This window comes from Rhincodon typus, chromosome 16 (assembly GCF_021869965.1).
Source record: "Rhincodon typus isolate 14 chromosome 16, sRhiTyp1.1, whole genome shotgun sequence".
Taxonomy (NCBI): domain Eukaryota; kingdom Metazoa; phylum Chordata; class Chondrichthyes; order Orectolobiformes; family Rhincodontidae; genus Rhincodon; species Rhincodon typus.
In genome coordinates this window covers 41,365,015-41,383,751 of record NC_063347.1, presented here as the reverse complement: position 1 = coordinate 41,383,751, position 18,737 = coordinate 41,365,015, and the positions used below count along the sequence as shown (strand labels likewise).

Genomic DNA, 18,737 nt, shown 5'->3' with positions numbered 1-18,737 from the left:
TTGGATTAAATGAAAATCTTCAAATTGTTTTCATGTAATTTCTTTCTCTAATTGGCAGGCATTCTAGAATTTAAATATTTTATCTTAAAGCATTGAGATTTTTCAAATGACAGTAACATTATTAAAAACCTGCAATCAGTCAAAATGTTCTGAACTAGACAGGATAATATTTACATTGTTTGAATGCATATGTTACATAAAATATCATTTAGGACTTGCTCAACTGTGCAGGAGTACGGTGTGCCAGATTTTTTTCCTCATTGTGGCTATGTAGATCAATAGTTCGACTTGCTGGAAAGGGGCATGAAAATTTTTTTTTATATTTAACTTGTTTTGATACTAAATTGTGAGTAAATTGAACTATAAGATTAAATTTATCAAAGTCTTACTAAATTGTAGATTTAGACATCAGTTTGTCTATTTAGAACAATAGACTTGTCCTTAATAAAACAACAAAATGAGATGATCTTTTCTCCCCTGAAAAATTCACCTTTTACATGAATAGAAATAATGGTCACGTAGTCTAGGTCAGGCTTGTATTTTTACAGGCTACAAACAGTGTATTCAAAGAACTGTGTGTATATATTTTATATATGGTTTTGATATTTTACCAAATATATGCAGTTCTTCTTTATATTGTGGTTCTGAATGTGGAAGTAACCTCTACAGGATAACATTAAAATGAAGGGTGTGAAAAAAGGACACAATTGTGAGGTGTCTCATTGGGATATCACTAAAGTGTAATGCTATGTGTTAATTTTTGTACCAAATTCACCCGTCCTGCAAAAACTGCTTCAACAATTGTTCTTTCTATATCTATTGCATGCATTTTAAACTAAATGACACCAAGATGGTACTTACAGAGTTGCCACTAGTAATGGGAATAAGATAGCGTATGCCAAATTGTATTGGCATAAGTGTAACTTTTCATGTAGCATATTGTTACCAACATACTAATTAAACCTAATGACAACACTCAAGTCCACTTGTGTATCAACACACACACATGGGAGTAGGTTGCCTGCCTGGTATCTATTGTGCTATTGTCTAAAGTATGGAAGTGTAGAGAATAGCAAATAACTTATTTTTACAGCAAGTTCATTATGGAGTAAATTAGATAACATTCTCAGCCTTTAACCAGAACAATAGTTTTGCTGCCACAATTGGGCTTTGGAACTTTCGCCAATATAGGGAGAATTTAGAGTTTCACCTTCAGAGCACTGTGCTGGAAAATACATATATGCTTGATGAAGAAAGCTAACTTAGGCTTACTAGCCTGCTTTTGTTACCTTTCACAGTTAAATAATCTATGAATACTTGGTCAAAGCTCAATCATAAAGTATCGTTACTCGGTCAAGGAATTGGGAGAGCTGATGTTTCTTGCAGAACAGTGTCACAATAAGATTCAGCATTTTCAGTGATGGTAAAACGAAAGAAGGAATATTAGCTGCTATTTTTTAAAGAAAATATGCCAAGTAAAGATGATATAATGTGATTTTCTAATTTATTCATCTGTGGGATGTGGGTGTTGCTGGCATTTCTTGCCCATCCCTAGTTGTCATTGAGAAGGTGGTGGTGAACTGCTTTCTTGAACCGCTGCAGTCCACCTGCTGTGGATTGACTGACAATACCGTTAGGGAGAGAATTCCGTGACTTTGACCCAGCGACACTGAAGGAACGGCGATATATTTCCAAGTCAGAATGGTGAGTGACTTGGAGAGAAACTTGGAGGTGGTGGTGTTCCCATATATCTGCTGCCCTTGTCCTTCTAGATGGAAGTGGTCATGGGTTTGGAAGGTGCTGTCTCAGGATCTTTGGTGAATTTCTGCAGTGCATCTTGTAGATAGTACACACAGCTGCTACTGAGCGTCGGTGGTGGAGGGAGTAAATGCTTGTGGATGTAGTGCCAATCAAGTGGGCTGCTTTCTCCTGGATGGTGTCAAGCTTCTTGAGTGTTGTTGGGGTTGCTCTCATCCAGGCAAGTGGGGAGTATTCCTTCCCTGCTTCCAAGTCATCACACTCCTGACTTGTGCCTTGTAGATGGTGGACAGGCTTTGAGGAGTCAGGAGGTGAGTTACTCGCTGCAGTATTCCTCGCTCGTGACCTGCTCTTGTAAGCCACAGTTTTATGTGGTGAGTCCAGTTGAGTTTCTGGTCAATGATAACTCCCAGGACGTTGATAGTGATAGATTCAGTGATGGTAACACCATTAAATGTCAAGGGGTGGTGGTTAAATTGACTCTTATTGGTGATGGTCATAGCCTGGCATTTGTGTGACATGAATGTCACTTGCCACTTGTCAGCCCAAGCCTGGATATTGTCCAAATCTTGTTGCATTTGAACACAGATTGCTTCAGTATCTGGGGAGTCATGAATGGTGCTGAACGTTGTGCAATCATTGGTGAACATCCCCACTTCTGACCTTATGATAGAGGGAAGGTCGTTGATGAAGCAGCTAAAGATGGTTGGGCTGAGGACACTACCCTGAGGAACTCCTGCACAGATATCCTGGAGCTGAGATGATTGACCTCTAACAACCATGACCATCTTCCTTTGTGTCAGGTATGACTCCGACCACTGGAGAATTTGCCCCCTGATACCCATTGATTCCAGTTTTGTTCGGGCTCCTTGATGCCACGCTCGGTTGAATGCAGCCTTGATATTAAGGGCTGTCACTGTCACCTGCCTCTGGAATTGAGCTCTTTTGTCCATGTTTGAACCAAGGCTGTAATGTGGTCAGCAGCTGAGTGGCCCTGGCGAAACCCAAACTGGGTGTCACTGAGCAGGTTATTGCTGAGCAGGTGCTGCTTGATAGCACTGTTGATGACACCTTCCATCATGTTACTGATGATTGAGAGAAGGCTGATGAGGTGGTAATTGGCCGGGTTGGATTTGTCCTGCTTTTGTGTACAGGACATACTTGGGCAATCTTCCACATTGTCAGGTAGATACCAGTGTTGTAACTGTACTGGAACAGCTTGGCTAGGGGAGCGGCAAGGTCTGGAGCACAAGCCTTCGGTACTATTGCCAGAATGTTGTCAGGGCCCACAGCCTTTGCAGTATCCAGTGTTGCCAACTGTTCTTTGATATCACATGGAGTGAATCTAATTGGCTGAAGACTGGTATCTGTAATGCTGGGGACCACTGGAGGATGACGAGATGGATCATCGACTCGGCACTTCTGGCTGAAGATTGCTGTGAATGCTTCAGCCTTATCTTTTGCACTGATGTGCTGGGCTCTTCCATCATTGAAGATGGGGATATTTGTGGAGCCTCTTCCTCCAGTGAGTTGATTAATTGTCCACCACCATTCACGACTGGATGCGGCATGACTGCAGAGCTTCGATCTGATCTGTTGGTTGTGGGCTCGCTTAGCTCTGTCTGTCACTTGCTGGTTATGCTGTTTGGCGTGCAAGTAGTCTTGTTTGGTGACTTCACCAGGTTGATGCCTCATCTTCAGGTATGCCTGGCGCTGATACTGGCATGCCCTCCTACACTCTCCATTGAACCAGGGTTGATCCCCTGGTTTGATGATAATGGTTGAGTGGGGGTTATGCTGGGCCATGAGTTTACAGATTGTGCTGAAGTACAATTCTGCTGCTGTTGATGGCACACAGCGCCTCATGGATGCCCAGTCTTGAGTTGCTAGATCTGTACGAAGTCTGTCCCATTTAGCACGGTGACGGTGCCACACAATACAGTGGAGGTTATTCTCAATGTGAAGGCGAAGGACTTCACAAGGACTGTTCAATGGTTTCTCTTACCAATACTGTCATGGACAGATGCAACTGCAGCTGGCAGATTGGTAAGGATGATGTCAAGTATGTTTTTCCCTCTTGTTGGTTGCCTCATCACCTGCCACAGACCCACTCTAGCAGCTATGTCCTTTAGGACCCAACCAGCTCGATCAGTAGTACTACTGCCGAACCACTCTTGGTGGTGGACATTGAAATCCCCCACCCAGAGTACATTTTGTGCCTTTGCCACCCTCGGTGCTTTCTCTAAGTGTTGTTCAACACGGAGGAGGACCGATCCATCAGCTGAGGGAGGACAGCATGTGGTGATCAGCAGGAGGTTTCCTTGCCCATGTTTAACCTGAAGCCATGAGACTTCATGGGGTCCGGAGTCAGTGTTGAGGACTCCTAGAGCAACGCCGCCCTGACTGTATACCACACTTCTGCTGGGTCTGTCCTGTTGGTGAGACAGGACATATCCAGGGATGGTGATAGTGATGTCAGGGACATTGTCTGCAAGCTATGATTCTGTGAGTATGACTATGTCTGTTGCTTGACTAGTCGGTGAGACAGCTGTCCCAATTTTGGCACTAACCCCCAGATGTTAGTGAGGACGACTTTGCAGGATCGACAGGGCTGTTTCTGTCGTTGTCTTTTCCGATGCCTGGATTGATACCAGGTGATCCGTCCGGTTTCGTTTCTTTGAGACTTTGTAGCGATTGATCCAACTGAGTGGCTTGCTAGGCCATTTCACAGGGCAATTGAGAGTCAACTACATTGCTGTGGGTCTGGAGTCACACGTAGGCCAGACCAGGTGAGGGTGCAGATTTCCTTCCCTGAAGGACATTAGTGAACCAAATGGGTTTTTCTGACAATTGGCAATGATTTCATGGTGATCAATAGATTCTTAATTCCAGACTTCATTTTAATTATTGAATTCAAATTGCACCATCTGCCGTGGTGGGATTCGAACCTGGGTCCCCAGAACATTAGCTGGGTTTCTGGATTAAAAGTCTAGCAATTAAAATCACTTATTCTACCTGTGAAAACATCAGTAAACAAGAATTTTTATTATCTTTCTAGTGCTTTGTTAATGACTATTGAAACTGTTAAAGCCAAGCCTAAAGCTAAACTACTTATTCATTATTCTTTATTCAATGTCCTAAATTGGCCTCCTGTCTTTGTGCTGTTCCTTCCCATTCTCGTTGCTGGAAATAATCTTGTGTTTGCTAAACATACCAGGGGATGGCTAGCCACATAGATTTTACTCACTACCATAGGACATTAATAGTCACTTTGTAGTTCCCAAAAGATGATGTGAAATTAATATTTTGAACAAATACATAGAGAATGGGTCTGCCTTCCCATGTTTTTGCACTAAAGTACAGAGGCAGGACATTTTTCTGATTTCTGTTAGAAAGAAAATGCTTTGATTATTCTTGTGAATTTATTTGTCCACTTGTTTTTAGAAGATTTAGGTTCGTTCAGGAGCCTCTTGTTTCTCCTTCAAGACAAAGACGATCATAATCATCATCTGGGTGCTTGGAAAGGTTCCATTGAAAACAGCTAAGACTGATGTTCAGAGATTTTGTTGGTAGTAGGCCTGGGTACCACAGTTGACTGATGTTCGGATGAGTCACTGATTTAGGATTTCCTCTTGTTTCAATTTTTCTGTGCCCTTGCTCATTGCTTGGTTTTGAAGATGACCGTACTGTTTTTTATTTGTTTGTGCCAGGTGTATCAATCTGGGTGAGCTTCTGTCATTACTCCAGGTCAGTTTCAGTGGTTTTCTTATACTGTCTACTTTGATTGCCAAGAGAGTGCAACCCATGAGTGTCAGGCATTCTGGCTACATGACTAGCCCAACTTGATTGTGGTTATTTCAGTATGGTGTGGTGTTTTAAGCACCTTGATGTCTGCTATTTTGTCCTTCCATTTGATGTCCAGAGCCTTCTGAAGGCAGCTTAAATGGATGTGATTGAGCTTCTTTGCATGATGCTGGTGCATAGTCTAATGTGAAGCAGATTAGGCTGTCTAGACTACTGCAAATACAAGTTCACTTAAGCTTTAATAGATCTGGGAAAACGAAGGTAATTAATATCAGCAGAGCAAAAGTACTGGGGAAACTCAGGAAACAAAAATCCAACAAACTTATAGGACCTGAAAGGCTTTGTCCTAGGCTCTAAAAGAGATTTTCCAAAATTCTGTAGATTCTGTAATGGTTGCAGGTGATGGGAAGTTAGCAAATGTAGCACTGCTATTCAAGAAAGTAGGGAAAGAGTTCACAAGGTGTGAGCTTCACTGGCTAGGCCAGCATTTGTTGCCTATTCCTAATTGCTCATAGATGGTGGTGATGAGCCTTGTTCTTGAACTGCTATGCACATGTAGTGTAGGTACACTTATAGTACTTTTATGAAGGGAGATCCAGGATTTTGGCCCAGTGATGATGAACAAACGGCCATACAGTTCCGAGTTAGGTCAGGATCTGGCCTGGAGAGGAACCTGCAAGTGATGAGGTTCTTATGCATTTCAGAGCACAAAATAGCATGTTGGTCTTATTGCAGGGGCTTAGGTCGGACCACATATAGAATACTGTAGGCAGTGTTAGTCTCCATATTGAAGGAGGGAAATACTTGCACTGGAGGCAGTAGTGTACTGCAAAAATTCACTGTATTAATCCTTGGAATGAGAGGCCTTCCTACAATGAGAAAATGAGCAAATTATTTCCCTATTCTCTTTAGAAGAATGTGAGGTAATCATTTTGATACATTCAAGATTGTGAAGGGCCTTGATGGGATGGACCATGAGAGATCGTTTACCCTGGCTGGGGAATCCAGAACTAGGAGACACAGTTTCAGGGTTAAGGGCTGAGATGAGGAGACACTTGTTCACCTAAACACTTATGAATCTTTGGAATTCTCTGCATCAAAGAATTCTAGATGTGCCATCATTGAATACCATTAAGGCTGAGACAGATAGATTTTTGGTTTTTAAGGAAATTAAGCAATATGGGAACAGGTGGGAAAAGTGGAGTTCAACTCCAAAATCACCATGATTATATTGAATGGTAGATCTAGTTGAAACGATATATGATCTGTTCCAACTCCTTGTTCTTATGTTCTTAAGACCTACTAATCCAGGAATTTTCTGAATTAGATACTGCATGTTAATCTCCTAAACATCACCACGACAAGTACTGGAATATTTCGTAAAAATCAGTTACATGTGGTGAAGAGGATATAATAGATTTTTATTCTAGCTGTTGTGTGAAAGTCAGTTTAACTTTGTGACTTAATTCCCAGAGGAATTAATTGATTGCCGTTCTCTTAAGAGTGCATCAACGAGGGAGGGAATGGTTTCCATTTCCAGTGAGTTAGCAAGAGGATCAATCACAGTGGCCTGTTTCAATTCTGTTGAAAGAGCAAAATCTCAACAAGTTAGTAATGTATGACCTTGTGTCCCATCACTTGAAATGTGATTGAGTAAATTGAGATTAGCTGGATAAAATTGACATGTATCAAGTGAGAATGCTGTGAATACTCTTGTGATACAGGTAGAGATAGGTAATAAAGAAGCCTTTTTGAGTGTTGCCTATGACCTCAGATCAATGAAAAATAAACAATTGGTAACATATTTCTCCCTACAGAGTGGCAGCTATATTGAATAGTCTCAAGGAAATGTATTTAATGTCAAGTCAAACTCATGATAGAGTAGATTATATTTTTTTTAAATGGTAGGGTTGTGTCTGCTATGTTGAATGATCAATTCTTGTTCTTATCCTTGTTTTAGTCTTATGACCACAAGACTATTTTAAAACTAGACCGTTCAAATACCCTTCTATCCTGGCTAAATGGAACTAACGCTGTATTTGTTGAGCCATCAGCTTCATGACATGTTAACAGATTCAAGTTTCAGATAGTTGTGTTAACCCTATTCAAAGATCAGGTCTGCAACAGATATGGGAGTATGGGGAGAGACAACAAACGTAAGCATGACGTAGGACAATTAATATGCTAGGAGGACTCAGTCTTGACCTTGAAGTAAAGCCTGCCATATTCCTTTCGTTATGCGATTGTTTTGGTAAGGATATACATAGATTATTTCAGTAACACCTACAAGGCATGGGCTAACTTATATGCTTTATCAAACTTAATTGTGTTATGCTGATGATTTGACACTTTGGCAGTGCTTTGCTTCTAGTTGCCAATATTGTACCAAATGCCTTGTCCTCTGCAATATTTGTGCCACTTTTTGTGTATCGCACTGTACTTGGAGGTTCAGTGAATAAATATGTTATATTTAATAATATAGGTAAAATATTTCTTGTCTATATGTTTCAATAATTTAATATTTCATACATAAAATATTTTGGTTTCCCTCCTGAAGACACTAATCCACAGTCAACAGCTGGCTTTTGGTATTCCTGATAAACAGATGTAATGATTTGTGGGCTGTTTGGCTACAAAGAGCATCAAAGTTGAGTCTAATTTTTTGTCAAAGAAACATCATACAAGTACGTAATTTAGGAAAAAGATATTGGCTGAAGGTTTGGACTTGAACCCTGGCAGTTTTTTTTCTCTCCGTCCTAGCCAAAGCCATTAGAACATTGTATCACCAAGCATACTCCTTGTTCTGGATGAGTGCAGCAGTTGCAGCAATCTGGAGATTGAACCTGGGACCTTTTCAGTCTGAATGACTAAAGATTATATTGCCAGTGCAATTATTAATAGTGGTGATGAAGATTTCCAGAAAGTTCCTGTTGACTTTCCCATTATCTGAGTAAAACACATGCATTGGAACTACTGACATATGCAACCCTTCCAAAACCAATATAAAAATTACTATTGTCTTCATAATGGCAAAGTCATTGCTTTGTTGCATGGTGTTTCTGCATGGATGATTGTGACATTAGGGTATTCAATAAAAATTAGATTTAAAATAAACTGGTCTTTTTTTCCCAAGCTATGTATTTCACATACTGATAGATAATCATACACATTATATTTTCTTAGCATTTTAAATTGAAAATATTTTTGGAAATAAAATCATCCTTTTCAGTCTTTATTGATTGCCCCATTGAATGAATATCTCTACTTTTCCATTGTAAAAAAAACTTGCATCCAAAGTAGAAAGCAGTCTGTGGTGATTAGTCAGTATAAAAAATCTATTGGAAGGAGCTGAGACAGTGGTGAAGTGCTAATTCAAAATACAGAAAGCATAATGATGCTCTCGGAAACACCAAATAATTTACATTCCAAAAAATGAATATCAGTACATAATAATATCAATTGCCACAAGTTTTATAAATCAGTTTTCAGGTTTCATTTATACATGTGCTGTAGGGAATTCAGTGGTTTCACTAATTTGCTTGGACTTTGCAGCTCTCCAACTTCCATTTTAGGAGTGAAGTGTGTGGTTTATTTCCACGCTGTGGAAATATTGTGATTTCTTCAGAAAATAGGAATGTTTCATCCCCACCACCGCCAAGTGAGGAACTTTGGCTGCCCCTATCATTCATAGTTATTATGATGCCAAACTGAAAGAGACTGCAAGCAGCAGGCATCAGTGAATTGACATACAAAAGGACCTTGACAGATTGATGGACAAGCGGTCGATATATATACGCAGAGAAATGTAAAACTGAGAGTGTGGAACAGCTGTATTATATTACAGGTTTCAGAACAGGAGAGGGATTTGGGGGTCCAAACAGATTTCTGAATCAACAGTACATGGCATGTATTAGTACTGAAGAGAAAGGAAGTAAAATCCCAGGCTGTATAGTCAGCGGAAAATTGTACAACTGCAAAGAATGATTCTGTGTTTGTAGAGAATGCAGATTTGACCTCAGCTGAAATAACTGTGGATGACTCTGGTCATTTCATTTTGAGAGAGGTATTCTGACATTGAAGAAAGTGCAGTGAAGGATAACTCAATTGGTAATTGGAATTAGGTATCTGACTTATGAAGGAAAGCTGAAAATACTGAAGCAAAGATGGCACGGGCTAATTTTATTGAAGTATTCAAGTATCCTAATGGCTATAGACAGAATAATTGTTAATATGCTTAATGTCAATTCTATGTTAAAAGGTTGAAATAGTTTTGTTTAACTGCTTTATTCGATATATCGAATGGATTGCAGAGGGAAGCAGTGGGAGGTGATGGTGTGATGGTATCATCAAATTTGAAAATGTTGGGTAAGTACCTGGAGAAACTAATTGATACAGCGTATAAGAGACATTGTGGAATCTGATACTTCACAGTCATGGGATTAGCTAGTAGTCTTTACGATCTGCTATGTCCCGTTGTCTTTCTGAACTTGCAATAATCAAGATGATTTAAAAGTAAACATAGAAATTGAATAAGTGCACTGCATATTTTGATTTATCTCCCTGAATATTAGCACAAGTTCAATATTTTGTTTACTGTTCATGTTGTGGATCATAATGCTGCCTTGATTTCACCATTGTTTAGAGTTTGGTCTTGCAAATAATGCTCATGTAAACAAAAGGTTATTTTTGTTTGGAGATTATGATAATCTGTGCATAACCAAACATTTATTAATGATTTACTGACAGGCATATTGAAAATGTGCACATAGTTAAATAAGGTATTATTATTACTTCAAATAATTTTACATCTTACAAAATCTCTTATTTCATACAAAAAAATTAGTTAGTCCTGTCTGGCCTGATTTGAGTTAGAGCTCTGTATGCACAATAAATATTTTTACTTTCAACATTATTCTCCCAGTTCCCCAGCTCTCTTGGCATCTAGACATGAGCTCCATTCGCAAGTCTCCTTTTAGAACTTCTCAGCTTAACTTTAGTTCTAAAGAAAGAAGCACCCTTAGCCCAACAGTCTGCATAAAATTATGATTTCTAGTCACTAAGCAGCCTTGTTTTTCAGGAAAAGTAAGGTTAACTTGTAAACTGCATGGGAAGTTGGAACAAATGCTTGAATGTGATAGTCACCTTTTCACTTACAACAAAAGCATTATTTCTCCCGTGTCAGTTTAAAGTTGTTCAACCATCCAATAGTGGATTCATTTGCATGGTTTTTTTTGCTTTCCAGGACTTGTAGAAAACAAGTGACCATTCCCAATTGATGCATTAGCCTCCAATTTTCAACAAAACTATGGCGTGAATGGAATAATTTTGAGCATGTGACCCACTATACGCCATGCTCTGTTTTATATGTCATTGTTTCAACAGGAGAGTAAACTCAAATGGAGTGCAACATGGCTGTGTGACCTGATCTAGCCTATTTCCCATCAGGCAGGTTAGGTCAAAATCAAGACAATAGTTTAGGCTAGTTTCCTATTTTGAAAATACAGTTTAATTTGATTAAAAATCTGCTGTCTTTAATCGGTGTGAAACTTAGTGAATAGGCATCAGTTTGCAAAGAGCACATAAACGAATGGATTTAAATTAAGCTGGTTTAAGAGGTCTAATTAAAATTCTGATGTTACTTTTGCTCACTGACTGGCAGTAATGTGAATCTACTCATCTTTATTCTAATTAGGAATAGAAAACTATTATAAAGACTGAGAAGTTACATTCAGTTTCCATCAGTGTGACTTTTTAAACTGAAGAAGCCCTTTTATAAATTAAGTGTATGTGAGCTAAAGTCATTTAGGAATCTTTAAGCTTGGATCAGCTTTGTGGGAATTTTAATTAATTCAGAGATCTTGTGCGGTACCTTTAACTGTTGTGCACAAGTAATCATAAAATGTGTGGGGCAATTTGGCTGGATTCAAACAGAAGTAGATAAGCTATCACTAGCATCTTATCAAAGATTTTCAAAACCAAATGTTCTGGTAGGAATATACTACTGGTGGAAAGTTAGCTTTCAGTAAATGGTGTTACAGTTGAATTCCACTCACATAAATTATGACAACTTAGGTTGGCTGTTCTGTGGTTTGTTGTGTCTGGTTTGGTTCCTACTTTGAAAGTTGCCATTACATTTGGTCATTTGAGGCTTGTTTTCATAGTCTGGCCCTACCAGCAGGATCCCCATGCACAGCAGGGGAACAGACAAAGCAAATTTAAAGTCATGAATAGTTGAACTGTTTTTAATAACAAACAATGGTAAAATATGTACATCATTTGCAGCTGGTGCTACCTTATCTTCACAGTTGTTTAAACGTGCAGCAAATCACTATGAAAAAATTGCCATGTTTTCTTAGACATGTAGTCTTGATATTCTCACTTTCATCTACCATCCAGCAAAGCTGCTGTCCCCACTTCTGCTCTAAGGGGGTGATTTTGATAAGTAGAATAAACAAGATAAATAGCTGCTGTTTGAGGAACAAAGAACTGTGGATAAGAAGACAGAATGTAGTGAATACAGTCTGTAAATTTAGCAGCATTTGGAAAGGAAAGAAACATAGTGGTAACACTTTAAAAATCCATCAGGGAGTTACAGATAATAATAGAATAATAATAAAATAGAAGTGGCAGCACTAAAATCATCAGGCTGCCTGGCTGTTTCATTTAAAACATTCACACAATAATTTTGGACGCTGTTTAAGTTTTTGTAAGAGAAACTTGTGGAACATACCTGCTTACATATTAACCAGCTTTATTGTCAGTTAGAGGAGACAGATAAATAGTTCATGTTTACCGCATTCAGACAAGAGAATACACAAAGGATTAATTTTCAGTGAGCTACATCATCAGGGACGTACAATCATCCAGCAGAATGATGTGCAATTCCAGATTACAGACAGTTGCTGTAGTTATTTATAGTATGGTCGACATGAGAGATCTGAATAAAATGCCTTTTCTCTTGCATTGTCACTCATCTGTCTGGAATAGATGTCCAAACCTAAAGTTTAAATTCATGTATAAATGATGAGTAGAATGACATTTTGGAAATGAAAGGAATAATAGTAGTTTTTGGCACCCACACATCTTGTTTATTTGCATTTTAAGTTTTAGTTTGATGTCAGAAAGAAAAAATGTTTCATATGTTCCAAGAAAATGATAATTTTTTATTTGTTCTGATCTGTTTTAGGTACTTTCCCCACCTCAGACTTTTTATTTTTGTGAGTTACATTTATCAGGAGGAAATTGTGGTTTTTCAAGATATTTCCCATTTAAAGTCTTATCGATAACTTGTGATTTTGTTTTGTTTCAGTGTCCTCATTGAGCACTTCCACCGTCAGAGTCACTTACAATGGTGACATTATCATCAGGAGGATTGGATCCAAAATTTTGAATGTATGGAATTGAAATTTGTCATCTGTAGAGGGGCAAAAAGGTAAACTATTATAACCTGTGCGTATGTGAGTAGGGAAAAGGGAGAAGGTGGATGAAGTGGAAAGTGCTTCAATTTCCTAGAAGTAAAAATAATCTATAAATTGCTATTAAAATGTTTAGGTTTCTCATAGTTACAGATAAGTGGTTGTGTAAGCCCATGGTTTCCATTACCTAACTACTAATACTGCAGATTTGCTATTCCAAGTTGTACAATTGTTACTCCTAACTAGATATGATTAAGTGAACCCTTACAAAGATTTAGTTAGATTTGAAATCATTTGAATGTGTGGCTTGGCTTGATGGGCCAAGTAGTGATGTGCAAGTTCTTCCCATTCTTGTATAGAACTTATATTAGACAACTAATTAAGGTTCTGGAGGGTTACATGGAATTTTAATTCTGTGAGAGAGTCAGCACCTATTTGGTGAAGGATAAGGTTGCCTCAGCACTCATACAGCAATCAGGAAAATACGAGCTAAGGACTCAGCTTTTGAATGCTACCTGGTGATCCTACTGCAAGGACAGAGGCCTAGATAACAAGTGAGAACAGGCTTAGGTTGAAATAAAAAGCAAAAAATGCTGCAAATACTTAGCAGGTCAGAAAGCATCCATGGAGATTTTCAAGTTAATGACCAAAGCTACCTGACCTGCTGAGTATTTCCAATGTTTAACCCCCCAGCTTTTGGAGTGTTTTGTTTTAGGATTAGGTTGGCTGTATTATCATGAAAAGTCAAATAATGTTTCAACTCTCACAAATGAAATTGATTTGAGATGAAATACTAGACGGGTTTAAGCATCCATGTATACGTAGGAATCATGATCTTTAGAGAAGTAAAAGGACAAGAGAGTCAGAAACAAATAAAAAAAATTTTGTTTGCAACTTCAGAGGCTTGCCGTTTTGGAAATCCTTCTGTCATCCCAGCCAAATCAGAAGCACCTAACCCTAAGATATTGCTTCATTCTTGAAGATTATAGAGGACTTCCCAAGATTTCTTTTGTTTTATGTCCCATGCTGACCTAATATGACAGCCCCTGTAACATTGAGCACAGCCATGCTCTGGGATGTTTGTGGCTTTACCACATGATAAATGCCTTGCCATGATCAAGGAGAAAGAAGGCCCAAAGTAGCAATTCTTTGAGGTGACATATTTGAGTGATATTTCTGTCAAGTAACTTAAAGTTTTCTATCTACATAGTTTTTTAGAAAAGAATGCTTAAAGCATTTTGAATAGAAAAGTACTCCCAAAACTTCTTTAAGTTTCGTAAGTTGTCATTTTAGTCTCTTCAGATATTGAAAGTTTTCTGAACCTCCAGTATTTTCTTCACTTCTTCATCTTGAATATGCCTTCTCAAGAGGCAGTTTATGCTCTAGAAATATTTACAGAACTAGTTGATTATTTTTAAAAAAGGTATTAATTGCTTTAAGGAGAAGGGTGAAATACAATTTGTTTCAACTAGCAGGATTTTAAATTATAATTGTTTATATCTACCACATGTGTCATCGTACAAAAGAATGGTTGTATTTTCAGGTGTATTTATATATTTTTCTGGTGTATTTAAATACTTTTGGCACAATGTAATTGTAAGTCAAAACATAGTAACAATTCATATCATTAATATATTAAATAATTTTAAAATGAACAACATTAAAAGACAACTCTATTTAGAATATAATTTCAAATTATTGAGAGATTATACAGTAAATATTTGTGGTTGAGTTGGTAGATTATTATGAATTAAGTTTAAAAATTTCAAACACTAGAAATGTATTGAGGGTGTTATCAAAAGAAACCACGTCTTACAAATGTTTTCCCCTCCCCACCTTTCCTGAACTTTTTTTCTTGAAATAAGCAGATCTTCTAAGAAGAATATATTGTCAATTGATCATGGAACACAATGTCAAATTCATTATGCACATCCTTTGAGATAACTTTTTACAGTTTTTATTGTTCTGCAAAAAAAATCTTCTGGTGAGAGAAAGGTCTTCAGGAGGCTCATTATCCTCACTGACAGTCTGTTGGCCAATTTGAAGCATTGCTGCTGGTAGCTGAGGAAATACCTACTTTATCTTTTCTTCAAGGTAGTGGGTAAATTTGTTACTCATTTGGTGCATAACTTCTTTATCCCTGAAAAGTCTATTGTCAAAAGGTTCTAGATGGTTTTGAATGTTGACAAATAAGACAAAATAGCAAACTGTGGGTCTGACAGCATCTGTGGACAGAGAAGTAGAAATATTGTTTTGAGTCAAGTCTGACTGTTCTTCAGAAGCTGCCACAGATGCTGCCAGACTTGCTGAGTTTTACCAGCATTTTATATGTTTGTTTTGGGTTTCCAGCACCCACAGTATTTTGCTTTTAACAAACCAAGAGAGTAGGGTTGATAATGAAAACAATAACTTTTTAAAAATGTGAACCTTCAGCATTCTGAATCAACTCCCATTGTTCTCCTCCCCACTTCATGTAAATGCTGGATAATATTTTTACTGATTATTCAAGCTCCTTCCTATTATTTATTAATCTATTTTTCTCTGTTCCTATGCATTTACAGTTAGAGAAGTTAGAACATTAATATTTAGGTAGGATTAGACAGTTAGCAAGTTTTATCATGTTATGGTAAATCTGTTTCTTTCAAAGTCAGCAAGTCTAGAATCATTGTTTTATTCACTGATTCATGTGCTAATACATGACTGTTAATTTCTGCGCCTCAAGAACTGATTAAGATGTCATAATAGTGGCCGAGTAGCAGGTGTAAATCAGCTACCTCCCTTAGGTGATCACGTTGATGGAGTGTCTCATTTGTCTGTAGATTGAATTGACCTGTCACTTGTGAGTTGCTTGAGTGTATTCTTAGGCTGGCTGCTTCAAGAAGTGACAGATATCGTGTACCCAATTATTGGTGCAGCTTATGAAGTGAATGGATAGCAATAGTCCATGGTGTAAACAGCCTTTCAGTGTTGATGGAAACTTACCTTATTTTTGAGAATGTAAACAAGTGATAAAAATACAAGTTTTATTTAATTTTGTTCATTTTGTTGCAGGTTGAATGGTTGCCTAGGGTTGAAGTAACTAATTTTTTCTTACATCTAAATAACTTTACGCTATGTCCTGTTCCTTTGCACTTTTTGAAGATTTTAAGCTGTTGCTTTTTTTTCACGTTCAGGGACTTCAAAACTGCGCAGGTTATTGGGTTTGTGCTTAGATTAAACTCTCCTCATATGTGTATATTTGATCTAAACAAACAAAAGAACTGCAGGTGCTGGAAATCTGAAACAAAAACAGAAATTGCTGGAGAAACTCAGCAAATCTAGCAGCATCTGTGGAGAGAAAGCAGAGTTAATGTTTAGAATCCAGTGACCCTTCTTCAGAGTGTTCTGAAGAAGGGTCGCTGGAGTTGATAGATTAACATTGGCTTTCTCCCCACACTTTCTTTGATGCGAGACCTGTTGAGTTTCTCCAGCAATTTCTGTTTTTGTTGCATATTTGATTTGTTAATTCTGCTGTAATCAGGCCCTTTGATTTTTAACTGTACAGTGCTTGGGGAAGAATGAATACATATGTCAGTAAATCTCAGATTCTGTGTTTGCATGTCAGTGTAAGTTAGTAGTTTTGTAGTCATATTGAAAGCTTTAAGGTGTTCTGATAATATTTCATGATCCTGCTTTAATATATTAAATTTCATTAGATTTTTATTTGAAATTGCTATTACTTTCTATGCTTGAAGGTATTGCTTTGAAGTAATATTTCTTTAAAAATAAAAGTCTAATTTCACAGTGATTAAGAATGAATGTGCAATTTGGCTAATGATGCTGGACTTTGTGGTCACCAAAGTTGCTGAGCAATTTTTACAAATTAAAACCAAGTAGTGAAAATTTGGTGCCTCTTCTTAAGGCTTGGATATTCAGCCTACTAGTTACCAGCCAAGAAATCAAATTGAAAATTTCTACCAGTGACTTCATTACACTCAAAAATGGCATGTCTGATAGTTGTATGATAAATGCATTGATTCCAGAAAATATCTTGAAGCTTCAACAGGGTCTGTCGCTCCGCCCACCGCCTCCACAGCCAGCAGCTCCAGAGGAGACAGCAGCACCCAGCCCTGCCGAGTCTTCACCATCCCCCCAGACCTCCCCCTTACTGAGGACGAACGGTCAGTCCTCAGTAAAGGGCTCACTTTTGTCCCCCTCCACCCACAGATCAACGAATACCGCTCACGTTTGGACAGAGAGCAGTTTTTCCGCCGCCTCCGCCTCCACGCTTACTTCTTCAACCGTGAACCTAGCACTCCCTCTACTGACCCCTTCTCCTGCCTCCAACACACCCCCTCCTCCTGGACACCACCCCAAGGCCTCCTACCCTCCCTCGACCTCTTCATCTCCAACTGCCGTTGTGACATCAATCGCCTTAACCTCTCCACCCCTCTCACCCACTGCAACCTCTCCCCTGCAGAACGTGCAGCCCTCCGCTCCAATCCCAACCTCACCATAAAACCCACGGACAAGGGAGGCGCAGTTGTAGTATGGCGCACTGACCTCTACATCGCCGAGGCCAGGCGCCAACGCTCCGACACCTCCTCCTAACCGCCCCCTTGATCATGACCCCACCCCTGAGCACCAAACCATCATCTCCCAAACCATCCACAACCTCATCACCTCAGGTGACCTCCCACCCACGACCTCCAACCTCATCGTTCCCCAACCCTGCACCGCCCGCTTCTATCTCCTTCCCAAAATCCACAAACCTGAATGCCCTGGTCGACCCATTGTCTCCGCCTGCTCCTGCCCCACCGAACTTATCTCCAACTATCTGGACTCCATTTTCTCCCCCTTGGTCCAGGAACTCCCTACCTATGTCCGTGACACCACCCATGCCCTCCACCTCCTCCAGAACTTCCAATTCCCTGGTCCCCAACACCTCATCTTTACCATGGACGTCCAGTCCCTCTACACCAGCATTCCCCATACAGATGGCCTAAAGGCCCTCCACTTCTTCATGTCCCGCAGGCCCGACCAGTCCCCCTCCACTGACACCCTCATCCGCTTAGCCGAACTCGTCCTCACCCTCAACAACCTCTCTTTCAATTCCTCCCACTTCCTACAGACAAAAGGGGTGGCCATGGGTACTCGCATGGGCCCAAGCTACGCCTGCCTCTTTGTAGGTTACGTGGAACAATCCCTCTTCCGTACCTGCACTGGCCCTAAACCCCACCTCTTCCTCCGTTACATTGATGACTGTATCGGCGCCACCTCGTGCTCCCACGAGGAGCTCGAACAGTTCATCCACTTCACCAACACCTTCCACCCCAACCTTAAGTTTACCTGGACCATCTCTAATACCTCTCTCTCCTTCCTGGACCTCTCTGTCTCCATCTCGGGCAACCACCTAGAAACCGATATCCATTTCAAGCCCACCGACTCCCACAGCTACCAAGAATACACCTCCTCCCACCCACCTTCCTGCAAAAATGCCATCTCCTATTCCCAATTCCTTCGCCTCTGCCGCATCTGCTCCCAGGATGAGGCATTCCACTCCCGTACATCTCAGTTGTCCTCGTTTTTCAAGGACCGTAACTTCCCCCCGTCAGTGGTCGAGAACGCCCTCAACCGCGTCTCCCACATTTCCCGCAACTCATCCCTCACACCCCGTCCCCGCAATAAGAACCAAAAAAGAATCCCCCTCGTCCTCACGTACCACCCCACCAACCTCCGGATCCAACGCATCATCCTCCGACACTTCCGCCATCTGCAATC

The 18,737-nt window shown here is 39.6% G+C and overlaps 1 protein-coding gene across 9 annotated transcripts in view; it reads left to right on the top strand.

Moving 5' to 3' along the window:
- The window catches only part of LOC109912391 (forkhead box protein P1-like), a 477,834-nt gene that overhangs the window by 39,754 nt on the left and 419,343 nt on the right, over window positions 1-18,737 (top strand). For 8 of the 9 annotated variants that reach the window (XM_048606339.1, XM_048606346.1, XM_048606350.1 and 5 more), the window contains exon 2: window positions 12,872-12,994. The exons of the other annotated variant lie outside the window; for it this stretch is intronic. The gene's annotated coding sequence lies outside the window, so the exon portion shown is untranslated. The remainder of the gene's footprint in view (window positions 1-12,871; window positions 12,995-18,737) is intronic. 9 annotated transcript variants of the gene reach the window in all.